The sequence below is a fragment of the Zea mays genome, chromosome 7 (assembly GCF_902167145.1).
Source record: "Zea mays cultivar B73 chromosome 7, Zm-B73-REFERENCE-NAM-5.0, whole genome shotgun sequence".
Lineage (NCBI taxonomy): Eukaryota > Viridiplantae > Streptophyta > Magnoliopsida > Poales > Poaceae > Zea > Zea mays.
Genome location: NC_050102.1, coordinates 23,824,267 through 23,849,387, shown reverse-complemented (window position 1 = coordinate 23,849,387; position 25,121 = coordinate 23,824,267). Strand labels below are relative to the sequence as shown.

At 42.9% G+C, this 25,121-nt stretch overlaps 1 long non-coding RNA gene across 1 annotated transcript; it reads right to left on the bottom strand.

Annotated features, from left to right (window-relative positions):
• Window positions 1-1,777: 1,777 nt before the first annotated feature.
• On the bottom strand, window positions 1,778-4,304 carry LOC103648208 (uncharacterized). Its single transcript, XR_563326.2, has 2 exons — window positions 3,530-4,304; window positions 1,778-2,114 (listed from the first exon to the last, which is right to left on the bottom strand). It is a non-coding gene; the product is annotated as an uncharacterized lncRNA (long non-coding RNA).
• Between the last annotated feature and the right edge of the window lie 20,817 nt (window positions 4,305-25,121).

Sequence of the window (25,121 nt, the reverse complement as noted above, 5' to 3'; positions counted from 1 at the left end):
CTAGACAGCCCTCCAACGCTAAATGGTGATTAAAGATCCTCGACTAACGTGACAGTCCTATCTTACCAAATCAGAGTTTTAGATCAAATGTAATAAGCCTAATAGTCAAGTATAAATACTAATAGTAAGAAGCTGTGAACTAAATAATATAGCAGAATTTAACACAGGTAAACAGCCTCAACAAATAGAGATTTAATTAGGCACAAACAATATCAATGCTGAAATTAACAACACACTAAAACTCAAACTGTCACGTTGTCTCACTACACCGCTATTATCATTGAGCAAACAAATCCACCCACAATAGTGCAATCACACCCAAGTATTTAATACTAGCAGATTGCACAAAATTAAACAGTAAATAAAGTGAGGCAACGGACAACTCACATCATGTAGATTGTCTACGTGGGAAGATCATCTCAGCGAACACAAGGTTCTGTCCCAAAAAACCAATGCTGCTGCCCACGTCCTGACCTGCACGGCGGGAGGTTGACGGAGATACTAGAGCCGCTGCTGAGGCCGTGGGAGACGTCCACAACTGTGACAGCCCTCCCAAGTTATCAGGCCCACATGCACCAATCCTTGCCTTAATGACCTCAGATGGCTGTGCACGTGTACCGGGTAACTTAACAAGGCTATCGAGTTCGCCAACTGGAACTCATCATCCCAAGGATCTCCCACATAACAGGTATATTACATAATCACATTTGATACACACACATTGAAGATAGAGCGGAAGACTTTTACAAAGTACACTTTACATTCCAGAACTCAAGTTTTACATGGTAGAAAGAGATGTATTTATTACAAGTCCTGATAGTACTCGAAGTGCATAACTTATTACAATAATTGGAAGGGTGAAGCCTTTCCATAAGAGATATATAAAAACATTCTAAGCTTCAAGTCCTCCACATGAAGTAACTAACCCAAAGATAAGGGAATAAAACTTCTCCTACAAAAACAACAAGGGATAAAACCCTGAGTACGCAATTACTCAGCAAGACTTACCCGACTAAAGAAAAGATTCTCAAGGGTATGCTGGCTTTTGGGAATCAAGGTAAAACTCATCAAAGTTCAAGGACTCATTTTGCAGAAAAGCTTACTAGAAGTGGGTCCTTAAGCCAAGTTTTATTTCACAAGTTAGTTTATTACCTGAATCTTCTAGCCTGAATCTAGCATTTTCCTAATCTAGATCATTTACTTGACCTACACTAGGTTGCTTTTAAAATCCAAATTTTGTTTCGCTTGTTATCTACGATGAAGGGCAGCGATCCAGTCTTCATATCCGAGAAGTAACGGCGATCTGAATCGATTAATACCCAGCTGGGGATCTCCAGCCACACGACATATGTAGCACTTAACCCTTGCATATGGCTACCATTCCCACGGGTCCTCCACTACGTGAACCGGTCCGCGCCACCCGAGAGTACAGTACTCCACCATCCAGCCACGTGCTAGGTGGGTACACGCCACTCCCGCCATCTCTCCACTCCCAGTGCACGATTGTCTTTTCACATATGGAGTAGCCGGGTGCAGGCTTACCCATGACGAGGTATGTGGCCAGTTAAAAGGTCCTATATCAACAGGCCTACAATCGGTACGGTCCTTAATCGACACAGACGGGCGACCTGTCCAGCTCAACGTATGGTCTCATTTTAAACAAATTCTCAAAATTTGATACCTGGCAGAGGTACCCTGCTTGAATGATGAATTCATCCCCGCGGAGGATGTCTCCATCATCCCAAGCCCTTTTTCTTTTTAAAAATCATGAGTCATAGATCAAAAACATTTTTCTTAATCTATAAGCATAACTAAGCATTACTAGTTTTTATAAAACAGGTAACAAGGTATGATAATCAATCTTTCAAGGATGGTTATACATCAAGTGTTTAATCATTCAACTCCTATTACCTAATGCAGCATATAAGTGATAAAATTTTGTAATACAAGGAAGGTGGCAAATGCACCGGGGCTTGCCTTTGTTGCAGAGACGGAGGTCTAAATCCCTCTATTAAACCCCAGTTAGATGGCTCCCATCACTTGATGAGCAGGCACTAAAGCAGACTCCTCTTCAGAAACCACTTCTTGAATTTCATCTTCTTCTTCTGGGAATTCTACATGTAAAGATATGAACATGAATGCTTATGCTGATGCAACTTGAAAAGAAAATACTAAAAAGCATCACAAGACTTACACCTTTCTAAACGTGCACACAAAAACTAATAAAACCTTAAGAGAACTAAATACTCTAATATCACAACTCAATTCACCAACTAAACTAGGAAACCTTGCCTCCATAACCAACCAAGCACTTCATTTATGCCTTAAGCAAGGATCCAAACTGCATGCACTACAAGTTATAGTGTCCAAGAATCAGCCACAATTCACTTTGTTATGGAACTCCTATCCTAAAACCCCATGATTTGGTCACCAAAGAGCTCCAAACTGAGCACCAACAGTGAAATTCCAGATCTCAGTTAACTGAATACAGTCCGTTAGCAATACTACTCCCTGTTGCTTTCTTCTTTGTTCAAGCCCAGATATCTAACAATTCTTCTCAACAACCAACCAACCTTTGTGAACCAATATTACTCTCCTACTATAGCCCTTCCCATTTGGTATAAAACCCCTAAGCTGAAAATACTTAGAACAGTAGCTATGGTGCACAAAAGTTAGAGCAAAACACTGAAAAGTTCAGTTCCTCGATCTGAAACAGCACCTTACCATGTCTGACAGAGAGTTTTGCAACAGGCTTTTCTCTAAATTCCTAAAATTAACAAGCCAATCTACCTGTATAAAACTGGTTCTCCTACACTTGGTATTTCACATTTCTGTAAAACTCTTAACCCAATTCTGGTTTTATTAATTACCACAGAGCTCCAAAGTTGACTAAACAACACCCTGAACAGGTTTTCAGTTAGCTGAAACAACCCACTCCAAGTCTGACAGAGGGTTTTGTAACACTATTTTCTCGCAATTCCATATGAGGGCTCAATGTATTTCCTTACTATGAATGGTTCCTCTATAATCTCTCTCCATCTTTGTTACAACAGCTACTAGCTAACCCTAAACAGATCTCAAGTTACATAGCACCAAACTTGAGGTGGAAACGCAAAGGCTAAATTTTAGCTAATTGAAAAAGACCTGAACACAACACATGACATAGAAAATTGCAGCACATATTTCTCCATATTTTACACAGTAGTAAGCCCCACTCCTCTGATGAAGCTTGTTCACCTTCATCTGGTCTTTGACTTTTCTATACAACTGGTAACCCAAAACCTCATGAACTGGTCATAGGAGAGCTCCAAACTGAGCAATCTGCTGCAATCCAGTTTTCAGCTAATCTGAACAAAAATTCAGTCAGTGCAAACTCACAGTTCATTTTTGGGCAGCTTTCACTCTATTTTCCATACACACCCCCAAACCAAACCTACTTAAGGAGAATGGTTTACCATCATATGAGCTTCTCTATCTTATGCAGAGCATAAAATATGCACAACTCGACTGAGGAAACCCTTGAAGTTACCTGGTCACGACGAGGTGGACTAACTGCCGACGATGGTCACCACCTAGGGACTGGTACACCAAGCTCTGGGCAGATGGACCAAGATATTGGGAGGGGATTAACTCCGGGGAAACATAGGCTACAACAGCCAAGGAGATCACTCGAGCTCTAGGACTGCACGGCCTACTGGACCATGACTTAAGTAGGAGATGGGAAGACTAGGGCAGATCGAGTTGGTGGCTGGGAAGAGGAGCTTAGACTTACAAACACGAACCGCTAAGACACCAAGTGAAGCAACTAAAACTTGAGAACAGCAGGGATTACAGCAGCAGTATTTAAGCAAAGGGATGGGGAGACAGATGTTCCAGAGCTCGGCCAGGACATGATGGAGGAGGACGCCGGGGACGCCAGCAGCCCCACGATTATGGACACGTAGCAGGAGTGCATGGACAACACATAGGAGGTAAACGCAGGGGTGATGAACCTCATCCACGGCTGGGCACAAGACAACAAGCAGACAGGAGGATGTGTCTGTTGTGATCAATCTAGTACAAGTTCAATACAGTCCTTAGCTAGTAAACCAAGTCTCACGACCCTACCTCATACCAGCCTTCACTTATCCAAACATTCCCTGGAAACCCATGGAGTCCGTAGTGGGTGAAGATCTTTACTGCAGATATTTTTGATCCATATTGGACTGCCACTGCTCCACTTCACTTCTTCATGTTCAGTGCCCTTAATCTCACAATTTCATACAATAACTAACCCTTCTTCCTTAACCAAATTTAGTCACCAACTACAGCCCTACCAACTTGGTATAGCACCCCAATGCTGCAACTATACAGAACACAAGTTATAGGCACCAAACTGGAGCCAAAAAGCACCGAAAAGTGCAGTTTCAGATTAACTGAAGCAGCCCAAAACAGTCTATCAGAGGGAGTTTAGATGCATACTACTCCATAGTTTGCATGATACTAGGTCCATCTCACTTTAGGAGACGTTTACCTCTTTATTTGGTCTCTAATTTCACTATATGATTCTCAGTACAAATCTCAATAGAATGGTCACACTAGCACCACAAACTGGGTATCAAGCACTGAAATTTTGGTTTCAGCTGACTGAACTGAGTTCAGTCACAACCACTTTGACAGAGAAGATTGGGATATACTTTACTCCTAGGTTTATGTAGAATCAAGTCTAACTCTCTTTAGGAAACTTGTTCTCTGTACTATGGGCTCCAACTTTTCTATGGAAACTTTAGTCCAAAACCACTTGGATTGATCATAAATGAGCTCCAAATTGGGCACCATTTACTGAATTCCAGTTTTAGTTAACTGAACCAATTTCAGTCACCAGTAACCCAACAGTCCATTTTCAGTTTACTTTTTCTCCACTTTTTGTGTAGGATCATATCCATCACCCTTAAATACATTTGTACACCAACTTATGGTCTTCAATTCCTCTATAGAAACCATAGCTCAAAACCTCATGGATTATTCACAAGGAAGCTCCAAAGTATGTCACAATCACTGAAATTCAGTTTTCAATAACTGAATATAATTAAGTTTCAGCCACAACACAGTCCCACTTTAAGCAGTTGTTACTCCAATTCTTGTATGAGATCATGTCCATCACCCTTTAAGGAAGTTGTTCACCAATATATGGTCTTTACTTCCTTAATAAACATCACAACCCAAAACCCTCTAGATCAGCCAAAAACAGGCTCTAAAACAGCTATCAAAACACAGAAATCTGATTTCAGACACTGTTCACAACCTGAAATTTAAAAGTCTGACAGCCTCACTTTGGATCACCTTTTTCTCCTAGTTGTATATAGTTCGAGGGCTGTGACACTTAATAACAGTTGTTCTCTCATACTTATTCTACAAGTTTCCTATAGTGGTCATTAACCAAAACCTCTTGGATTCCAAACTACAATAGCTCAAAGTTTGCTCCAATTGCTGAAATTCAGAATCTGAATTTCATTAAGTCTGAAACCTACAATTTCTGACATCTTTACTTTGGACCAGGTTTTCTCTAAGTTCCTAACAGTTTTAGTGCTAGGTGACTTAACCAAACTTATACTCCTCATGTAGCTCTATAATTTTGTTACAATGACCATCTTCAAACTGTTTATAGATCAAAAGTTATGAAGGCCCAAAAACAGCTAGTTGATATTATTTTCAGCAAACTTCAAATCTGATTCAAAACTGAATTAAGCTTTTTACTCCAACTTTTCCTCTCAAACTTGGAATTCTCCATACATGAAAGTTGTTCAACTTTCAAAAATCTACAACTTTGATATATGGACCGCTAGCAAATTCTCTCTAGATTTAAAACTCCACTTTTGGGCTAGTTGAGGGTTTCATTTGAGTTTGCCTTTCTCCAGACAAATATCTTCCAGTCTGATCCCTCACTTAAAGCAAGGTTGCACTTTACCTCAAAGTCCAATTTTGATACTTGGATTTCATGGCCAAGGCATTTTTAGCTTAGAAGTAGTTTGCTCTCACTCAACCACTCACTAACTCTTCAAACTCTTTAGCTCATATCAACGCAACACACTATCTTTGTTTCGAAATTTTTAGACCTAGTAGATGCACTCTAGGTGTATCAAGCAAGATAATGCAAGTGCTTATGATGACATGTCAGAATTTTAGTTATCGTAACACCAGGGGTGTTACAACAACACTAGCCAAAGAAGACGAACACCGCGCAGCAGGGAGCCCAGACACCAGACCACGGTGGACAATAATCAGACAAACACAGCACCACACAGGTGCACAAGTGAAGCAAGGAGCACGGGAGAACCTCGCTGCACAAGAACAGCACCACCTCTACCAACTTCCAATCACCACCAGCGATCAACCACAGGAACGCTAGGGACCTAATAGATCGAGGAGACTGGAACAGCAAGTAGCAAAGAGGAGCAGAGAACCTTAGAAAAGCCAGGGGAGCGCTCGCCCATCTTAAGGAAACGGCCGCGCCAGGCAGTTGCGCAGGATCCGGCAGAGCAGCGAACGAGTCGCTGAGCTGTTCAGCGCCGCCGCCAGGCAACTTCCCGCATTCGTCCTGCACACGAGCTTTTTCCTCTGCTGTCCCGCTCCTCAACGAGCCCTAGCCAGCTGCCAGCCGGTGGGCTGCTCGATCAGCTGGACCTTGAAGCGGCCCACCCGACTGGCCCCTCCTCTTTTTTTATAAAGTGAAAACTCAAAATGGACAGCAATCCCCACCATTTTCACTCTTATTTTCTGATCAATGTCATTGATCTCCCATATTGTTTATATACTACTTTTCGGAAGAGGTACCTGTTAGGTTTGAACCAAAGCCTATCCCAGTGTACTCCAACCCTGCACGAGTAAGCAGAGGACTACGCCTTGATCCACAAAACCTAGTATGAGAATCTTCGCACAAAAGGCACATAGTACTAGGCAGATTATCTGCTTCTCTTACGGGGCAGGGCGTTACGGTCATGCCCTTTAATATCTATTCATGAGCTCACTAGAGAGAAAACCCCATTCTCTCCCGGATTGCGACCCCACAATCATCTCATATAGGTGAAATCATTAAGGAAATTCTGTAGGACAATTTCCCTGCTTATAGCATTGACTTCATTAAGAGCATATCGCTCAACCTGCCATATAGACAGAGGACAGCAACTCATGAGACTCTTTGTCTTTTGTGCTCTTGGTTCCACAGTGCTTCGTTTCCTGGAGCCTAGATCTCAGGACCTCCGGTCACACAGGACAGTTATCCGCAGTTGAAACCGCTAATAGGGTACGAGTCTCATTCCCATGAACGCTGCTTGGATTGGCTTTTGAGCCAGTCCTTTGGTGAAAGGATCAGCAAGGTTCCTTTCAGACTTGATGTAATCTACGGTTATTACACCGTCTCTCTAGCATGCCGACATGAATCAAGTCGTCTTCTGATATGCCTCGAGGATTTTTTGTTGTCCTTTTGAAAGTCACCTAGAGGGGGGGTGGATAGGCGAAACCTGAAAATTAAAACTTTATCCCCCAACTAGATCCCTTGATTAGTGGTTAGAACAAGATGAACAAATATCGAAGTATAAAAAGCTAAGTCATTTGCTTGTAAAGAATGTTGCTTTGAAATAATGCGGAAGTAATAATCAATACAACTACTAGATATATGGATAGTCAAGCAAGAGGGCTTAGATGAAAAGAACATTAACTCAAGTTCTTTCTTGCGGAGTGTTGCTTCACTAAATGAGAATTTAACTTGAAGCAACACCAAATGATATGAGCAAAGAATAGTGCAAGAGAACTTAGAGTAAGGGAAAGCAATAACACAAGTTTTCTCTTGCAATGAGTTGCTTCACTAAATGTGAATTTAACTTAAAACAACATCAAATAGAATTAGCAAAGAGTAGTGCAAGAGAAACTTAGAAGAGAAAGAACAAACAAATCACAAGCAATAAGCACACGAGACACGGGTGATTTGTTTTACCGAGGTTCAGCCCTCGAAGGCCTAGTCCCCGTTGAGGAGTCCACTTAAGGACGGGTCTTTTTCAACCCTTTCCCTCTCTCCACCGATCACACAAGGATCGGCGAGCTCTTCTTCTTTTCAAGGATCACTCTCGATCCCACAAGGACCACCACACTCTTTGGTGTCTCTTGCTAGCTTTTACAAGCCTCCAAAACTTTGGAGGAAGTTAGATGGGAGTCAATACTCCACGCGCAAATGAACACAAAGATGTAGCACACACTATCTCTCAAGGAATCTCACAAGGCACTAGGGCTAAACTCAATTGAGTAGCTCTCAATTGCTTGCTCTCTCTTTTGTGGCACTTGTGTTGGTTGTAGTGGGCTAGATCTTGTGTATAGGATGTATCAATGAATATATGTGGTTGGGAGGGCTTGAGTATGTCAACTAGATGACTTGGAATGTTGCTTGGGCTCCCACACCTTGAAGTGGCCGCTTGGGGTGGTATTTATAGCCACCAACCAAAATGTAGCCATTGGAGAAGGCTGCTGGCGATGGGCGCACCGGACAGTGTCCGGTGCGCCAGCCACGTCATCCTATCCGTTGGGGTTGGAGCTGGTCGACCGTTGGAGGCTTTGTCCTCATGTGGCACCGGACAGTCCGGTGCACACCGGACAGTCCGGTGCCCCTCTGTCCTTCTGCTCTGACTTCTGCTGCGTGTACTGTTGCGCACTGTTCGCTGTCAGAGTCGACCGTTGGCGCGAGGTAGCCGTTGCTCCGCTGGCGCACCGGACAGTCCGGTGTACACCGGACAGTCCGTTGAATTTTAGCGGAGCGGCCTTTCATTTTCCCGAAGCTGGCCAGTTCAAAGCCGCTTCACTCTGGAGCACCGGACAGTCCGGTGAATTATAGTGGGCTGCGCCTGAGAAACCCGAAGGTGAAGAGTTCGAAGGCAATCCTCCCTGGTGCACCGGACATTGTCCGGTGGTGCACCGGACACTGTCCGGTGCCACACCGGACAGTCCGGTGTGCCAGACCAGGGAGCACTTCGGTTTCTTTTTGCTCCTTTGTTTTGAACCCTGTCTTGTTCTTTCTATTGGTTTTTGTTGAATCTTTGACACCTGTAGAACATGCAATCTAGAGCAAACTAGTTAGTCCAATTTATTTGTGTTGGACATTCAACCACCAAAAACATTTAGGAAAAGGTTTAAAGCCTATTTCCCTTTCAATCTCCCCCTTTTCGGTGATTGATGACAACACAAACCAAAGCACATATATAAGAGCATAATTGAACTAATTTGCCTAAGGTAAGTGCAAAGATTGCTTGGAATTAAACCAATATTGATTTCATAAGATATGCATGAATGGTTTCTTTATATTTTTGACATTTTGGACCATGCTTGCACCACATGTTTTGTTTTTGCAAACGTTTTGGAAATTCTTTTCAAAGTCTTTTACAAATAGTCAAAGGTAGATGAATAACAATTTTGAGAAGCATTTACAAGATTTGAGATTTTCTCCCCCTGTTTCAAATGCTTTTCCTTTGACTTAAACAAAACTCCCCCTTAATGAAATCCTCCTCTTTAGTGTTCAAGAGGGTTTTGATATTAATTTTGAAGAGGGTATATCAATTTGAAATTATATCATAAGTAAGATACCAATTTGAAAATACTTCTTTAAAACAAATTGAAAGACTATACCAATTAAAAATTCATCATTTCAAGACCTTTTAAATTTTGAAAATTGGTGGTGGTGTGGTCCTTTTGCTTTGGGCTAATACTTTCTCCCCCTTTGGCATGAATCGCCAAAAACGGATACTTTGAGTGAAATATAAGCCCTTGTAAGTTGTCTCCCCCTTTGGCAAATAATATATGAGTGATAGATTATACCAATGTGGAGAGCTAGTGGAGAGTGATGGCGAAGGATAAATGGTACCGATAGAGTTGAGTGGAAGCCTCGTCTTCGCCGAAGACTCCATTTCCCTTTCAATCTACGACTTAGTATAGAAATATACTTGGAAACATATTAGTCATAGTCATGGTACGGGAATAATAAGATATATGCATTTGTACCAAAATGAAAGAGATATGATCAAAAGATATGTCAATTAAGCATGATCATAGTTCTATATAATATAGATTGCTCCCCCTAAATATGTGCCTTGATAGGAATACGTATTTTGGCCTTGAAATGCCAATTGCACATAATGAGGTTAATGAGAACATATCTATACCATACAGAATGTGAAGTGCATTGTGTCCTAGTATAAGTGTGATGCTCATGACAGTTTATGCACTTATGAAAGCATGTTATAAGTGTCTTAAGCATTTTCCCTTAAGGATTTTAAAGAGGCTTAAGGACCATCCACCTTTGGAACAAAGGCAGCTTATCCTCGTTACAAGGTTAAGCTTTAAGTTCTTTGACAATAAGATTACTTCATCCAGTTTTAACAAAGATGCATAAATGCAGGAATGAAATGTTTGGGAGGTTAAACTAGGTATGAAGCAGGAAAAAATGCATGGACATGCTTTCTCTTCCTTTTATACAAGATATGTAAGGAAAGTATAGAAAAGGAAGATTTTAGGTACAAGTTTGAATGAAAGGAAGTAGTTTTACCTTTTTGTACCTTCAAATAGAGATGCTCTCTTCATTGTGCTTTGTCCTTAGTCTTAGTTGCTTAAGACCTATACTCAAGACAATATATGGAAATATTTTGCACAAGAGAGAGCTCTACAACTAGTGATCTTTTTGCAAGTTAATGTTAGATTAAATTAAATGGATCACAAATTGTATAAAGGCAACATGAATTCTCCTTTCAACTTAGTGCACATCAAGAGAGATATCGATTTGAAAGAATGAGGCACTAAGTGACATTTGATGTTATTCTATGATCAAACAAACAATGGATGCGATCAAGAGAGTAACATATTGGAATATGAATTAAGCTTAAAATAGGAGAATCCAATAAGCAAGCTACTTTAGCAATGAAAGCAACAATCCTTGATAAAAGCGACATTATTTTAACAAGTTGAATTGATGTGAAGTAGCATACTTTATGAGAAACATTATTCTCATGTAAGAGACTATATGAAATTACTAAGATAAAGCAATAGTCTCAACATAATCAAAATATAGGAATGGACTCCCCCTAAAGATATGCATCAAGTAATTGAAAGAATTGATTTCGATGCATTCACTTTTAAAGACATAAAGGGAGACCCATTATACATCTTGATCAAGGCTTATAAAATTTGCAATAAACAACTTAAGCCTTGTATTCTCACAATGAAAAAGATTTAGAATGCTTACAACCACACCATTGATTATTGTGAAGACCTTATTGTCCAAGTAGGTGTTGTTGTTCTTGATGTTCTTCCTTTTTCATTTGAGTGTCCTCCCTTTGTAGTTGTCTCTTTTTCCTTCCAAACTTTATTGAAAATACTCAAGAGAGATGTCAATAGCGCAAGGGAGTATATGATGAATGATGATTTCTTTTAGAAAATAAATATGAACAATTCATCATCCATAAGTCACACAGACATGAAGTAAAATCCCTAGCATTAGTGCACATTATAGGAAAAGAGGAATATGCACTATTTAACCATTTGATCAATCATAGGAATTTACTTCTTCATATTGAGTTTATTAATCATTACTTTAAAAACAAGTCAATATGAGAACATTTATAGCAAAGGTATGAAATAGATTCTAATGGACAAGTGCATTAATGAGATTGAGGTTGAATGCACATCTTAGCCAATTTAAATTCAAATAAAGAATCTATTTCTTCACAAAGATATAATTATAGTAAACAGTCATTGATGGGAACTATATTTGGTTAAGAGGATGAGTTCCCATACCTTTGCTTTTACCTTTCTTCCTTTGGGTGAATATCAAACCCTTTGAGGCTTGTGGCATTAAACTTGCACTTACTCTCTTGTCGATTTTCATAAGTAAGCTCAAGTGAAAAGTTAATGGCAACACAAGCACTAGTTTCCCTTTTTGTAATCATTTTGATAAGGAATGAAAAAACTAGATTACTAAAAGCATGGAAACTTCATAGCATGAACTGATTATCCATAGAAGATGTTATGCTCATTTTTAACTCATAAAACAAGCATAACCAATCCTTTAAGATTGTAACACCCACTTTGTAAATTGCTAGAAATAATACCAATAGAGAAACAATTCCTCGTTATGTGAGTTTGACCTTCATGCATCATCATATGTGAACACCATGTCCAAGAACAATTAATAAAAAGATATGCTACTAAATCATTGCATCATGCTGAATATTTTATTTTTGTGTGCATTTTGTAACAAGAAAATATTAAAGACCAAAAAAGGGAAATTAAATCCTAAAATAGATTATAGAGTTGGAAAAGAAGAATGGAAATACTATGTGACTAAAAATGGTATAAAAATATATATGATAGAATATAATATTTCTGCATTGAGATTTGAATTTGTATAATTAATTCAAAGTTGAACCTCATAACAAGAATCAAATTCAAACTTGAGATTCAAAAAAAAAGAAAAGAAAATAGGAAATATAAAAAGGAAAAAGAGTAAAACCCTAATTGGGCCGCAGACTCCCATTTCGGCCCACTAGGGCTTTCCAGCGCGCGCAGCCCATCTCTCCCGCGCCCACTCCTCCTTTCACTGCTAGATGGGGCCCGCATGTCAGCCCTTCCCCCTCACGCCCTCATCTCTTCACTGCCGCGTGGGGCCATTTCGTCAGGGCTCCCATCTCCGTCGCAACAGACTCGCGCGGACTCGCCCTGTTTCTCTTCCCGTAAGAATCGCGCGCCGTGGTTGACCTCGCCGTTCGGTGCGTGGGTTGTTGCGCTAGCCGCACAAGAGTTGGGTCTGGCACCCAGAGATAAGTACCGCCACTGCGTTTCTCGCGCAAGCCCAGGGAGTTCTTGCCGTGCGCTTAGCCACCGTTGCCGCCGACCCTGCGTCCTGGCATTACCTCGCGATAGCCGCCGTCGAGCCATCCTTTCGGTCCAGGGTGCTTCGGATCCACTCTCTGTCGGTAACCCCAAGCTCGTCGGGCGGAATTGGCAACGGAGAGCCCACGAATTTGTCGCTGCCATTGCCGCGGAGTCGACCAACGCCGCACCAGTGATCCCCTCGGCCCTCCTCGACGGTAACTTTCCCCTCTCTGGATTGCGGATCATTCCTTGGTAGATAGGAGCCCACACCGCGCCGCGCTTGAAAACATCTAATCCTTGTAATTGCTCGTCGGAACGATTTGCTCCGCCGTGTGTTAAACCGCACCGTGGGCCGTGGATCTGCGCTGTGGGACAAGGGAAATTGTGAGGCAAAATGGGTTCGGGAGGTCGCGAATCTCGCGAGAGCCAGGCGAATTTGTGTTTGGGCGCTCGGGTTGGCCAGATTGGTGAGCTCCGGTGATCCCGCCGTCGTGTGCAGTGACTGATTGGGGTGGCTTGGGTTGGGTGAAGGCGAAGCTTGCGCGGCCGTCGGATCAAGATCTGGCGGTCACAAGCTCATACCGGTTCAACGTCCAGATCTAACCATCGATCTCAATCGGGCGGTTGAAACAAGTCTAGGTTAAAGGAAAGATCTCTACCATTGGCCTCCAATCCGACGTTAGGAATCGTGTACCGGTTCACTTAAAGTCCTGATCTGATCTGGGCCGCTCAGATCAGATCGTGCAGCCGAGATCTAACCGTACCCTTTCGCGCTGGCACTTTTATTAAAGAGCCCCTGGAAAAACAACAAATCAACCCGCCATACACGCGGGGTTAGTTCTATGTCTGCAGAATCTTACTCAGAGCCCCCTGGGGTTCTCTGAATTTGAGGCCCAGTCCAGAGCAGTGTAAAACCAGAGAAAATAATTTATAAATGGATTTTCAATAGGAAAATAATTGCTAGAACTTTGATAATTCATAGAAAATGTATATGAAGTCCAAATTACTTCATTCCAGTTGCTAAAATTTTGTAGTTTTATTCTCTATCACTTAGTATCTCTGTTTTATCATGACAACAGTAAGAAAATTAATCTCACACTTAATCCTATTTTAAACACATAAAACCTTTGAAAATGCATAACTTAAATTCTATAACTCCAAAAATTATGATTGTTGTTCCTAGAATTTTATTTTAATGTGTAGAATATTTCTGTGTATTTTGTGTACATGTTTGGTGTGATGTTAATTTCTCTATATGCACTGTGCTTGTTTGTATTGTGGCGAGTAGAAGAGCCCGTTGCTGAGGATCCTGGTGAGCAGCAGGTTGAAGTAGCTGAGCAGGAGCTCATTGAAGGCAAGTTGTGCCCTTGACCACTTTTTACCCAATAATGTTTTTTAATATCACTTATTCATGCATAGGTTAAGTTTGATGGGACCCAATAGGTCACCCTAGATTGTTTATCTCATTACCTTGTTTACCCCTGAATCACTTGGGTAGTTTGCTATTGCTTTACATGGTTTTGGGATAATCATTTATTATATCTATGTTCCAATTATTCTTGTTATTCTATTTATGTTCATGTCAAGTTCATTAATGTTAATTGGAACATAGAGCTTAACTTGAGAACCACGTGCCACCATAAGGGTTTAATGGGACGCCCTTGGCTGACTAATTAGGAAAGCTAGTGGAAGACTACCTTACCCGAAAGGGGCAAGGGCAGTAGGGGAGTGGTCAGTGTAGGGAGGTCCTTGGTTGATTTTGCTGCGATGGCGGTCAGACAAGAACCCTGCATTGGAGCTTCCTATAAACTGTAGCGGGTTTTCGGAAGCTAGTGGAACTTTGTAAAGGCCTCGTAGTGTTGCCCTGCCGCGCTTCCTAGGTAGAGGTGTATGGGATTCGCGACCCCTTGGCAGATGGGTAACATGACTTGTGGGTAAAGGGTACAACCTCTGCAGAGTGTAAAAAAACTGGTATACTAGCCGAGCTCACGGTCATGAGCAGCTCAGGACTCTCTGATGATTAAATTATGGAACTTAAATTCAATTTTGTCATTTGCATTGCATGGGTTTATTATAAATTTTGTTCTATTACTTTATTTAAGGTTTGGTATTTACTTACACTTAGTAATTGCTAATAAAATTTTGACCAACTTAAAAGCAATGCTCAGCTTCAGCCTTATATCATTGATCAGCCTTACACTTCATGAACTCCCACCTTTGGTGAGTTCATGTCACATTATTCCCCACAACTTGTTGAGCGATGATCATGTGTGAGCTCACCCTTGCTGTCTCACACCCCCCCCCACAGGAGAAGAACAGGTGGTTCAGGAGGAGCCACGAGGCGAGGAGTTTGATCTGATCTAGGTGGCGTTTCTCAGTTGACATTGGCGCCGACGATCCTTAGTTCGTTTTATATTTATTATTTTATTTTGTAATAAGTCTTCCGCTATGTAATAAGTACTCTGATTATTGTGACATTTATCTCTATACTCTCTGTTATTATATATGTTGTCTTCTTGGCGCATGTATGAGATGCACCTGTCTTTGTTCCTTAAAGCCGGGTGTGACAGAAGTGGTATCAGAGCAAATGTTGACTGTAGGACGAGACCTAGATAGAAATGGACAAACCCTTACCTACTTATCTTATTCTGATTCATTCTATAGTTACCTTACTCTGACTCTTTCTACACTTATCTTGATCCTGTCTCACCTTCTACTGTTCTACTCTGATCATTCTTACCTTTTCTACTCCAAGACAAGACGGATTTCACACCTTGGAATCCTACCACTATGATCTTTTTAAGAGATAGGGAACCTAAGACAAAAAATTTAAAACTATTTTCTCTATTTAAATGTTGTTTGATTGTTCTGATGTTAAATGCTTGATTTGCTTCTTTGATTGATTGAAATAGTATAGTTGGGCATCTTAGCATGTTCCACCATAAGGTAATGTATTAGCTTTAGTGGATAACACACTAATCTACTTAACTAATAAATCCCCCGCAATAACATTTCTCGTAATTACTCGCCTTGTCTACAATTCTTCCTTTCTTACCTTGTATTTCTAACCCCGATGGGCTACTGAGAGCACCTAGAGGGGGGGGGGTGAATAGGTGATCCTGTGAAACTTAAACTTATAGCCACAAAAACTTGTTAAGTGTTAGCCCAATAATCGCCAAGTGGCTAGAGAGGAGTCTCAACAAAACACAATACCACAAGAGATCAAACACAGAGATGACACAGTGGTTTATCCCGTGGTTCGGCCAAGACCAACGCTTGCCTACTCCACGTTGTGGCGTCCCAACGGACGAGGGTTGCAATCAACCCATCTCAAGCAGTCCAAAGACCAACTTGAATACCACAGTGTTTTGCTTTTCCTTTCAATATCCCGTTTGCGAGGAATCTCCACAACTTGGAGTCTCTCGCCCTTACACTTGAGATTCACAAAGAAATACGGAGTAAGGGAGGGAAGCAACACACACAAATCCACAACAAATATGCGCACACACACGGCCAAGAATCGAGCTCAAAAGACTATCTCAAAGTTCTCACTAGAACGGAGCTCGAATCACTGAGAATGACAAACAAATGCGCAAAGACTGAGTGTGGATGATCAAGAATGCTCTAAGGTTGCTTGGTGTACTCCTCCATGCGCCTAGGGGTCCCTTTTATAGCCCCAAGGCAGCTAGGAGCCGTTGAGAGCAAATCTGGAAGGCCTTTCTTGCCTTCTGTCGTCGGGTGCACCGGACAGTCCGGTGCACACCGGACACTGTCCGGTGCCCGATTTCCTTCCTTAAATAGCGAAGCCGACCGTTGGCAGACTTGGAGCCGTTGGCGCACCGGACATGTCCGGTGCACACCGGACAGTCCGGTGCTCCCTTCTAGCCGTTGGCTCGGCCACGTGTCCCGCGCAGATCGCGCGACCGACCGTTGGCCCGGCCGACCGTTGGCTCACCGGACAGTCCGGTGCACACCGGACAGTCCGGTGAATTATAGCCGTACGCCGTCGGCGAATTCCCGAGAGCGGCCACTTCGCTCGAGGCAGCCTGGCGCACCGGACACTGTCCGGTGCACCACCGGACAGTCCGGTGCCCCAGACCGAAACAGCCTTTTGGCTGTACACAGCCAACTCTTCTCTTTTCTTCTTCTTTCTGTTTCTAATACTTAGACAAGTATATTAGTACACAAAACCAATGTACTAAGACTTAGAAACATACCTTTGCTCTTGTTTTGCACTTTGTCCATCCATAAGCATGAATTCACATTTAAGCACTTGTGTAGGCACTCAATCACCAAAATACTTAGAAATGGCCCAAGGGCACATTTCCCTTTCAATCTCCCCCTTTTTGGTGATTTATGCCAACACAACATAAAGCAACTAGAATAAGTGCAAAATCACTTCGAATAAAACTCAAATTTATTTTGATTCATTTTTGGCATATATGGATCATCCTTTGCCACCACTTGGTTTGTTTTTGCAAATCAAACTCAAATCTCTATCTCTAAGTCAAACACACATGTTGAAGCATAAAGAGAGTCATTCCAAAAGAGATTGATCAAAGATTTCAAAAACTCCCCCTATTTCCCATAATCAACACTTCTCCCCACAAGAGGCCAACTTTTGACAAAAGAGACAATGCAAAAGCTCTATTCTGACAAAAGAGACAATGCAAGAGTTTTGACAAACCAAAAGCTCTATTCTACTATTTTCAAAATTTCTCAAGTGGTAGCTGATCCATCTATTGCTTTGGCCTTTATTTTCTCCCCCTTTGGCATCAAGCACCAAAACGGGATCAATCTTGGCCCGATAACCCCATTGCCTCACCAAAATCTTCAATTAAGAGCAAATGGCAATAAGAGTTCATGAGATGAACTTGGAATAAGTTACCCTCTCATCGGAGTGCAGTGGAAGTCTTTCATGGTCCAAGTCCACCTTTTCCCTTTCAATTCTCCTTCGAGACTAAATCAAGTAAACTCAAGCATATGGTTAGTCTCAAAGGGTCAAGTTGTAACACAACTCCCCCTAAATATGTGCATCACTTACACAAGGACTTGTGAGGTCCAGGGAATGTTTGTACAACTTGAGCACCACAATAAGCAACAAAATGCAGAATGAACATGATCAAAGGCATAAACATATGTATGCTACAATTCAATCCAAGTTCCGCGAATCTAAGACATTTAGCTCACTACGCAGCCTGCAAAAGGTCTTCTCATCTAGAGGCTTGGTAAAGATATCGGCTAGCTGGTTCTCGGTGCTAACATGAAACACTTCGATATCTCCCTTTTGCTGGTGGTCTCTCAAAAAGTGATGCCGGATGTCTATGTGCTTTGTGCGGCTGTGTTCAACAGGATTTTCCGCCATGCGGATAGCACTCTCATTATCACATAGGAGTGGGACTTTGCTCAGATTGTAGCCAAAGTCCCGGAGGGTTTGCCTCATCCAAAGTAGTTGCGCGCAACACTGTCCTGCGGCAACATACTCGGCCTCAGCGGTGGATAGGGCAACGGAGGTTTGTTTCTTAGAGTTCCACGACACCAGGGACCTTCCTAAGAATTGGCACGTCCCTGATGTACTCTTCCTATCGACCTTACATCCAGCATAGTCGGAATCTGAGTATCCAACCAAGTCAAAGGTAGACCCTTTTGGATACCAGAGCCCGAGGCAAGGCGTAGCAACCAAATATCTTAGAATTCGCTTCACCGCCACTAAGTGACACTCCTTGGGATCGGATTGAAATCTAGCACACATGCATACGCTAAGCATAATATCCGGTCTACTAGCACATAAATAAAGTAAAGACCCTATCATTGACCGGTATGCTTTTTGATCAACGGACTTACCTCCTTTGTTGAGGTCGGTGTGTCCGTCGGTTCCCATCGGCGTCTTTGTGGGCTTGGCGTCCTTCATCCCAAACCTCTTTAGCAAATCTTGCGTGTACTTCGTTTGGGAGATGAAGGTGCCGTCCTTGAGTTGCTTCACTTGGAACCCAAGGAAGTAGTTCAACTCGCCCATCATCGACATCTCGAATTTCTGCGTCATCACCCTGCTAAACTCTTCACAAGACTTTTGGTTAGTAGAACCAAATATTATGTCATCGACATAAATTTGGCACACAAAAAGATCACCATCGCAAGTCTTAGTAAAAAGAGTTGGATCGGCTTTCCCAACCTTGAAAGTGTTAGCAATTAAAAAGTCTCTAAGGCATTCATACCATGCTCTTGGGGCTTGCTTAAGTCCATAGAGCGCCTTAGAGAGCTTACACACGTGGTCGGGGTACCGTTCATCCTCGAAGCCAGGGGGTTGCTCTACGTACACCTCCTCCTTGATCGGCCCGTTGAGGAACGCGCTCTTCACATCCATTTGGTACAACCTGAAAGAATGGTGAGCGGCATATGCTAGCAAGATACGAATTGATTCTAGCCTAGCCACAGGAGCAAAAGTCTCCTCAAAGTCCAAACCTGCGACTTGGGCATAACCTTTTGCCACAAGTCGAGCCTTGTTCCTCGTCACCACCCCGTGCTCGTCCTGTTTGTTGCGGAACACCCACTTGGTTCCCACAACATTTTGCTTAGGACGAGGTACCAGCGTCCAAACTTCATTTCTCTTGAAGTTGTTGAGCTCCTCTTGCATGGCCAACACCCAGTCCGGATCTAGCAAGGCCTCTTCTACCCTAAAAGGCTCAGTAGAAGAGACAAAGGAGTAATGCTCACAAAAATTAACTAATCGAGATCGAGTTGTTACTCCCTTGCTAATATCACCCAGAATTTGATCGACGGGATGATTCCTTTAAATCATCGCTCGAACTTGGGTTGGAGGTGCCGGTTGCGCTTCTTCCTCCATCACATGATCATCTTGTGCTCCCCCTTGATCACACGCCTCCTGTTGATGAACCTGTTCATCGTCTTGAGTTGGGGGATGCACCGTTGTTGAGGAAGAAGGTTGATCTCGTTCATCTTGTTCCTGTGGCCGCACTTCTCCAATCGCCATGGTTCGTATAGCAGCCGTCGGAACATCTTCTTCATCTACATCATCACAATCAACAACTTGCTCTCTTGGAGAGCCATTAGTCTCATCAAATACAACGTCGCTAGAGACTTCAACCAAACCTGATGATTTGTTGAAGACTCTATACGCCTTTGTATTTGAGTCATAACCTAACAAAAACCCTTCTACAGCTTTGGGAGCAAACTTAGAATTTCTACCCTTCTTCACTAGAATGTAGCATTTGCTCCCAAATACACGAAAGTAAGATACATTGGGTTTGTTACCGGTTAGAAGCTCATACGACGTCTTCTTGAGGAGGCGGTGAAGGTAGACCCTGTTGATGGCGTGACAAGCCGTGTTCACGGCTTCCGACCAAAAGCACTCGAGGGTCTTGAACTCTCCAAGCATCGTCCTCGCCATATCAATGAGTGTCCTGTTCTTCCTCTCTACCTCACCATTTTGCTGTGGTGTGTAGGGAGCGGAGAACTCGTGCTTGATCCCTTCCTCCTCAAGGAACTCCTCCACTTGAAGGTTCTTGAACTCGGACCCGTTGTCACTCCTTATCTTCTTCACCTTGAGCTCAAACTCATTTTGAGCTCTCCTTAGGAAGCGCTTGAGGGTCCCTTGGGTTTCAGATTTATCCTGCAAAAAGAATACCCAAGTGAAGCGGGAAAAGTCATCAACAATAACTAGACCATACTTACTTCCTCCTATGCTTAGATAGGCGACGGGTCCGAAGAGGTCCATATGTAGTAACTCCAGGGGTCTTGAAGTGGTCATCACATTCTTGCTGTGATGCGCTCCTCCCACTTGTTTACCTGCTTGACAAGCTGCACAAGGTCTATCTTTTTCGAAATGCACATTAGTCAAACCTATCACGTGTTCTCCCTTTAGAAGCTTGTGAAGGTTCTTCATCCCCACATGTGCTAAGCGGCGATGCCACAGCCAGCCCATGCCAGTCTTAGCAATTAAGCATGCATCTAGACCGGCCTCCTCTTTTGCAAAATCAACTAAATAAAGTTTGCCGTCTAATACACCCTTAAATGCTAGTGAACCATCACTTCTTCTAATGACAGACACATCTACATTTGTAAAAAGACAATTATATCCCATATTGCATAGTTGGCTAACAGATAGCAAATTGTAGCCAAGAGACTCAACTAAAAACACATTAGAGATAGAGTGCTCATTAGAAATTGCAATTTTACCTAACCCTTTTACCTTGCCTTGATTCCCATCACCGAATATAATTGAATCTTGGGAATCTTTATTCTTGACATAGGAGGTGAACATCTTCTTCTCCCCCGTCATATGGTTTGTGCATCCGCTGTCGATAATCCAGCTTGAACCCCCGGATGCATAAACCTACAAGGCAAATTTAGGCTTGGGTCTTAGGTACCCAACTCATGTTGGGTCCTACAAGGTTAGTGCAAATATCCTTAGGGACCCAAATGCAAGTTTTGTCTCCCTTGCATTTTGCCCCTAACTTCCTAGCAACTATTTTCCTATCCTTTCTACAAATAGCAAAGGAAGCATTTAAAGCACAATAAATTGTAGAAGGTTCATTCACTACTTTCCTAGGAGCATGAATAATATTCTTTCTAGGCACATGATGAATAGTATTTCTTCTAGACATATTTCTATCATGCATATAGGAAGAACTAGAAGCAACCATGGCATGAGAGTTAAAGTCATCATAAGCATTATAACTCCTATAAGCATTTCTAGTTTGTCTCCTATCATGATATATAAAAGCATGGTTCCTTTTAGTACTTTTAGCCATAGGGGCCTTCCCTTTCTCCTTGGCGGAGATGGGAGCCTTATGGCTTGTTAAGTTCTTGGCTTCCCTCTTGAAGCCAAGTCCATCCTTAATTGAGGGGTGTCTACCAACCGTGTAGGCATCCCTAGCAAATTTTAGTTTCTCAAAATCACTTTTGCTAGTCTCAAGTTGGGTATTAAGACTAGCCACCTCTTCATTTAATTTAGAAATGCAAGCTAGGTGTTCACTATAAGCATCAATGTTAATGTCTTTACACCTAGTGCAAGTTATAACATTCTCTACGCAAGAGTTAGATTTACTAGCAATCTTAGCATTCAAGTCATCATTAATGCTCCTTAAGCTAGAAATTGTCTCATGGCAAGAAGATAATTCACAAGAAAGCATTTTGTTTCTTTTAACTTCTAAAGCATGAGATTTTTGTGCTTCTACAAATTTATCATGTTCATCATATAACAAATCCTCTTGCTTTTCTAAAAGCCTATCCTTTTCATTCAAGGCATCAATTAACTCATTAATTTTGCCAATTTTAATTCTATCTAGACCTTTAAATAAACTAGAATAGTCTATTTCATTGTCGTCACTAGAATCATCATCACTAGAAGAATAAGTGGTACTTTCTCGAGTACATACCTTCTTCTCCTTCGCCATGAGGCATGTGTGATGCTCGTTGGGGAAGAGGGACGACTTGTTGAAGGCGGTGGCGGCGAGTCCTTCATTGTCGGAGTCGGAGGAGGAGCAATCTGAATCCCACTCCTTTCCGATATGTGCCTCGCCCTTGGCCTTCTTGTAATGTTTCTTCTTTTCCCTCTTGCTCCCGAGTTCCTGGTCACTTTCATTATCGGGACAGTTAGCAATAAAATGACCAATCTTACCGCATTTGAAGCATGAGCGCTTCCCTTTGGCTTTGGTCTTGCTTGGCTGTCCCTTGCGACCCTTGAGCGCCATCTTGAATCTCTTGATGATGAGAGCCATCTCTTCATCATTAAGTCCGGCCGCCTCAATTTGTGCCACCTTGTTAGGTAGCGCCTCCTTGCTTCTTGTTGCTTTGAGAGCAAGAGGTTGCGGCTCGTTGATCGGTCCATTCAAGGCGTCGTCCACGTACCTTGCCTCCTTGATCATCATTCGCCCACTTACGAATTTTCCAAGGACTTCTTCGGGCGACATTTTGGTGTACCTAGGATTCTCACGAATATTATTCACCAAATGAGGATCAAGAACGGTAAAGGACCTTAGCCTCAGTCGGACGACGTCGTGGTCCGTCCATCGCGTGCTTCCATAGCTCCTTATTTTGTTGATAAGGGTCTTGAGCCGGTTGTATGTTTGAGTTGGCTCCTCGCCCCTTATCATTGCGAACCGTCCAAGCTCGCCCTCCACCAACTCCATCTTGGTGAGTAAGGTGACGTCATTCCCTTCATGAGAGATCTTGAGGGTGTCCCATATCTGCTTGGCGTTGTCCAGGCCGCTCACCTTATTGTACTCTTCCCTGCACAAAGATGCTAATAGAACAGTAGTAGCTTGTGCATTTCTATGGATTTGTTCATTTATAAGCATAGGGCTATCCGAGCTATCAAATTTCATTCCATTCTCTACAATCTCCCATATGCTTGGATGGAGAGAGAATAAGTGACTACGCATTTTGTGACTCCAAAATCCGTAGTCTTCCCCATCGAAGTGTGGAGGTTTGCCAAGAGGAATGGAAAGCAAATGCGAATTCGAACTATGTGGAATACGAGAATAATCAAATGAAAAGTTCGAATTGACCGTCTTCCTGTAGTCGTTGTCGTCGTCCTTTTGGGAAGAAGTCGACTCATCGCTATCGTCGTAGTAGACGATCTCCTTGATGCGCCTTGTCTTCTTCTTCTTCCCATCTTTACGCTTGTGGCCCGAGCCCGAGTCAGTAGGCTTGTCATCCTTCGGCTCGTTGACGAAGGACTCCTTCTCCTTGTCGTTGATCACGATTCCCTTCCCCTTAGGATCCATCTCTTCGGGCGATTAGTCCCTTCTTGAAGAGAACGGCTCCGATACCAATTGAGAGCACCTAGAGGGGGGGTGAATAGGTGATCCTGTGAAACTTAAACTTATAGCCACAAAAACTTGTTAAGTGTTAGCCCAATAATCGCCAAGTGGCTAGAGAGGAGTCTCAACAAAACACAATACCACAAGAGATCAAACACAGAGATGACACAGTGGTTTATCCCGTGGTTCGGCCAAGACCAACGCTTGCCTACTCCACGTTGTGGCGTCCCAACGAACGAGGGTTGCAATCAACCCCTCTCAAGCAGTCCAAAGACCAACTTGAATACCACAGTGTTTTGCTTTTCCTTTCAATATCCCGTTTGCAAGGAATCTCCACAACTTGGAGTCTCTCGCCCTTACACTTGAGATTCACAAAGAAATACGGAGTAAGGGAGGGAAGCAACACACACAAATCCACAGCAAATATGCGCACACACACGGCCAAGAATCGAGCTCAAAAGACTATCTCAAAGTTCTCACTAGAACGGAGCTCGAATCACTGAGAATGACAAACAAATGCGCAAAGACTGAGTGTGGATGATCAAGAATGCTCTAAGGTTGCTTGGTGTACTCCTCCATGCGCCTAGGGGTCCCTTTTATAGCCCCAAGGCAGCTAGGAGCCGTTGAGAGCAAATCTGGAAGGCCTTTCTTGCCTTCTGTCGTCGGGTGCACCGGACAGTCCGGTGCACACCGGATACTGTCCGGTGCCCGATTTCCTTCCTTAAATAGTGAAGCCGACCGTTGGCAGACTTGGAGCCGTTGGCGAACCGGACATGTCCGGTGCACACCGGACAGTCCGGTGCCCCCTTCTAGCCGTTGGCTCGGCCACGTGTCCCGCGCAGATCGCGCGGCCGACCGTTGGCCCGGCCGACCGTTGGCTCACCGGACAGTCCGGTGCACACCGGACAGTTCGGTGAATTATAGCCGTACGCCGTCGGCGAATTCCCGAGAGCGGCCACTTCGCTCGAGGCAGCCTGGCGCACCGGACACTGTCCGGTGCACCACCGGACAGTCCGATGCCCCAGACCGAAACAGCCTTTTGGCTGTACACAGCCAACTCTTCTCTTTTCTTCTTCTTTCTGTTTCTAATACTTAGACAAGTATATTAGTACACAAAACCAATGTACTAAGACTTAGAAACATACCTTTGCTCTTGTTTTGCACTTTGTCCATCCATAAGCATGAATTCACATTTAAGCACTTGTGTTGGCACTCAATCACCAAAATACTTAGAAATGGCCCAAGGGCACATTTCCCTTTCAGCTACCCCTATAGTGTTAGAATAGAGCACTATAGACGTGATCCTTGGTATGTCATGGTTAAGAAAGGCAAAGGCAGTATATACACTGTGCTAAGGGAACCGTAGAACTCACCAGGACAAAGATTTGAAGTTGAAGTTGCAGTAACTACCACCATCAGTCTAACAACATTCTTAGAAGATGAGAAGTTTGT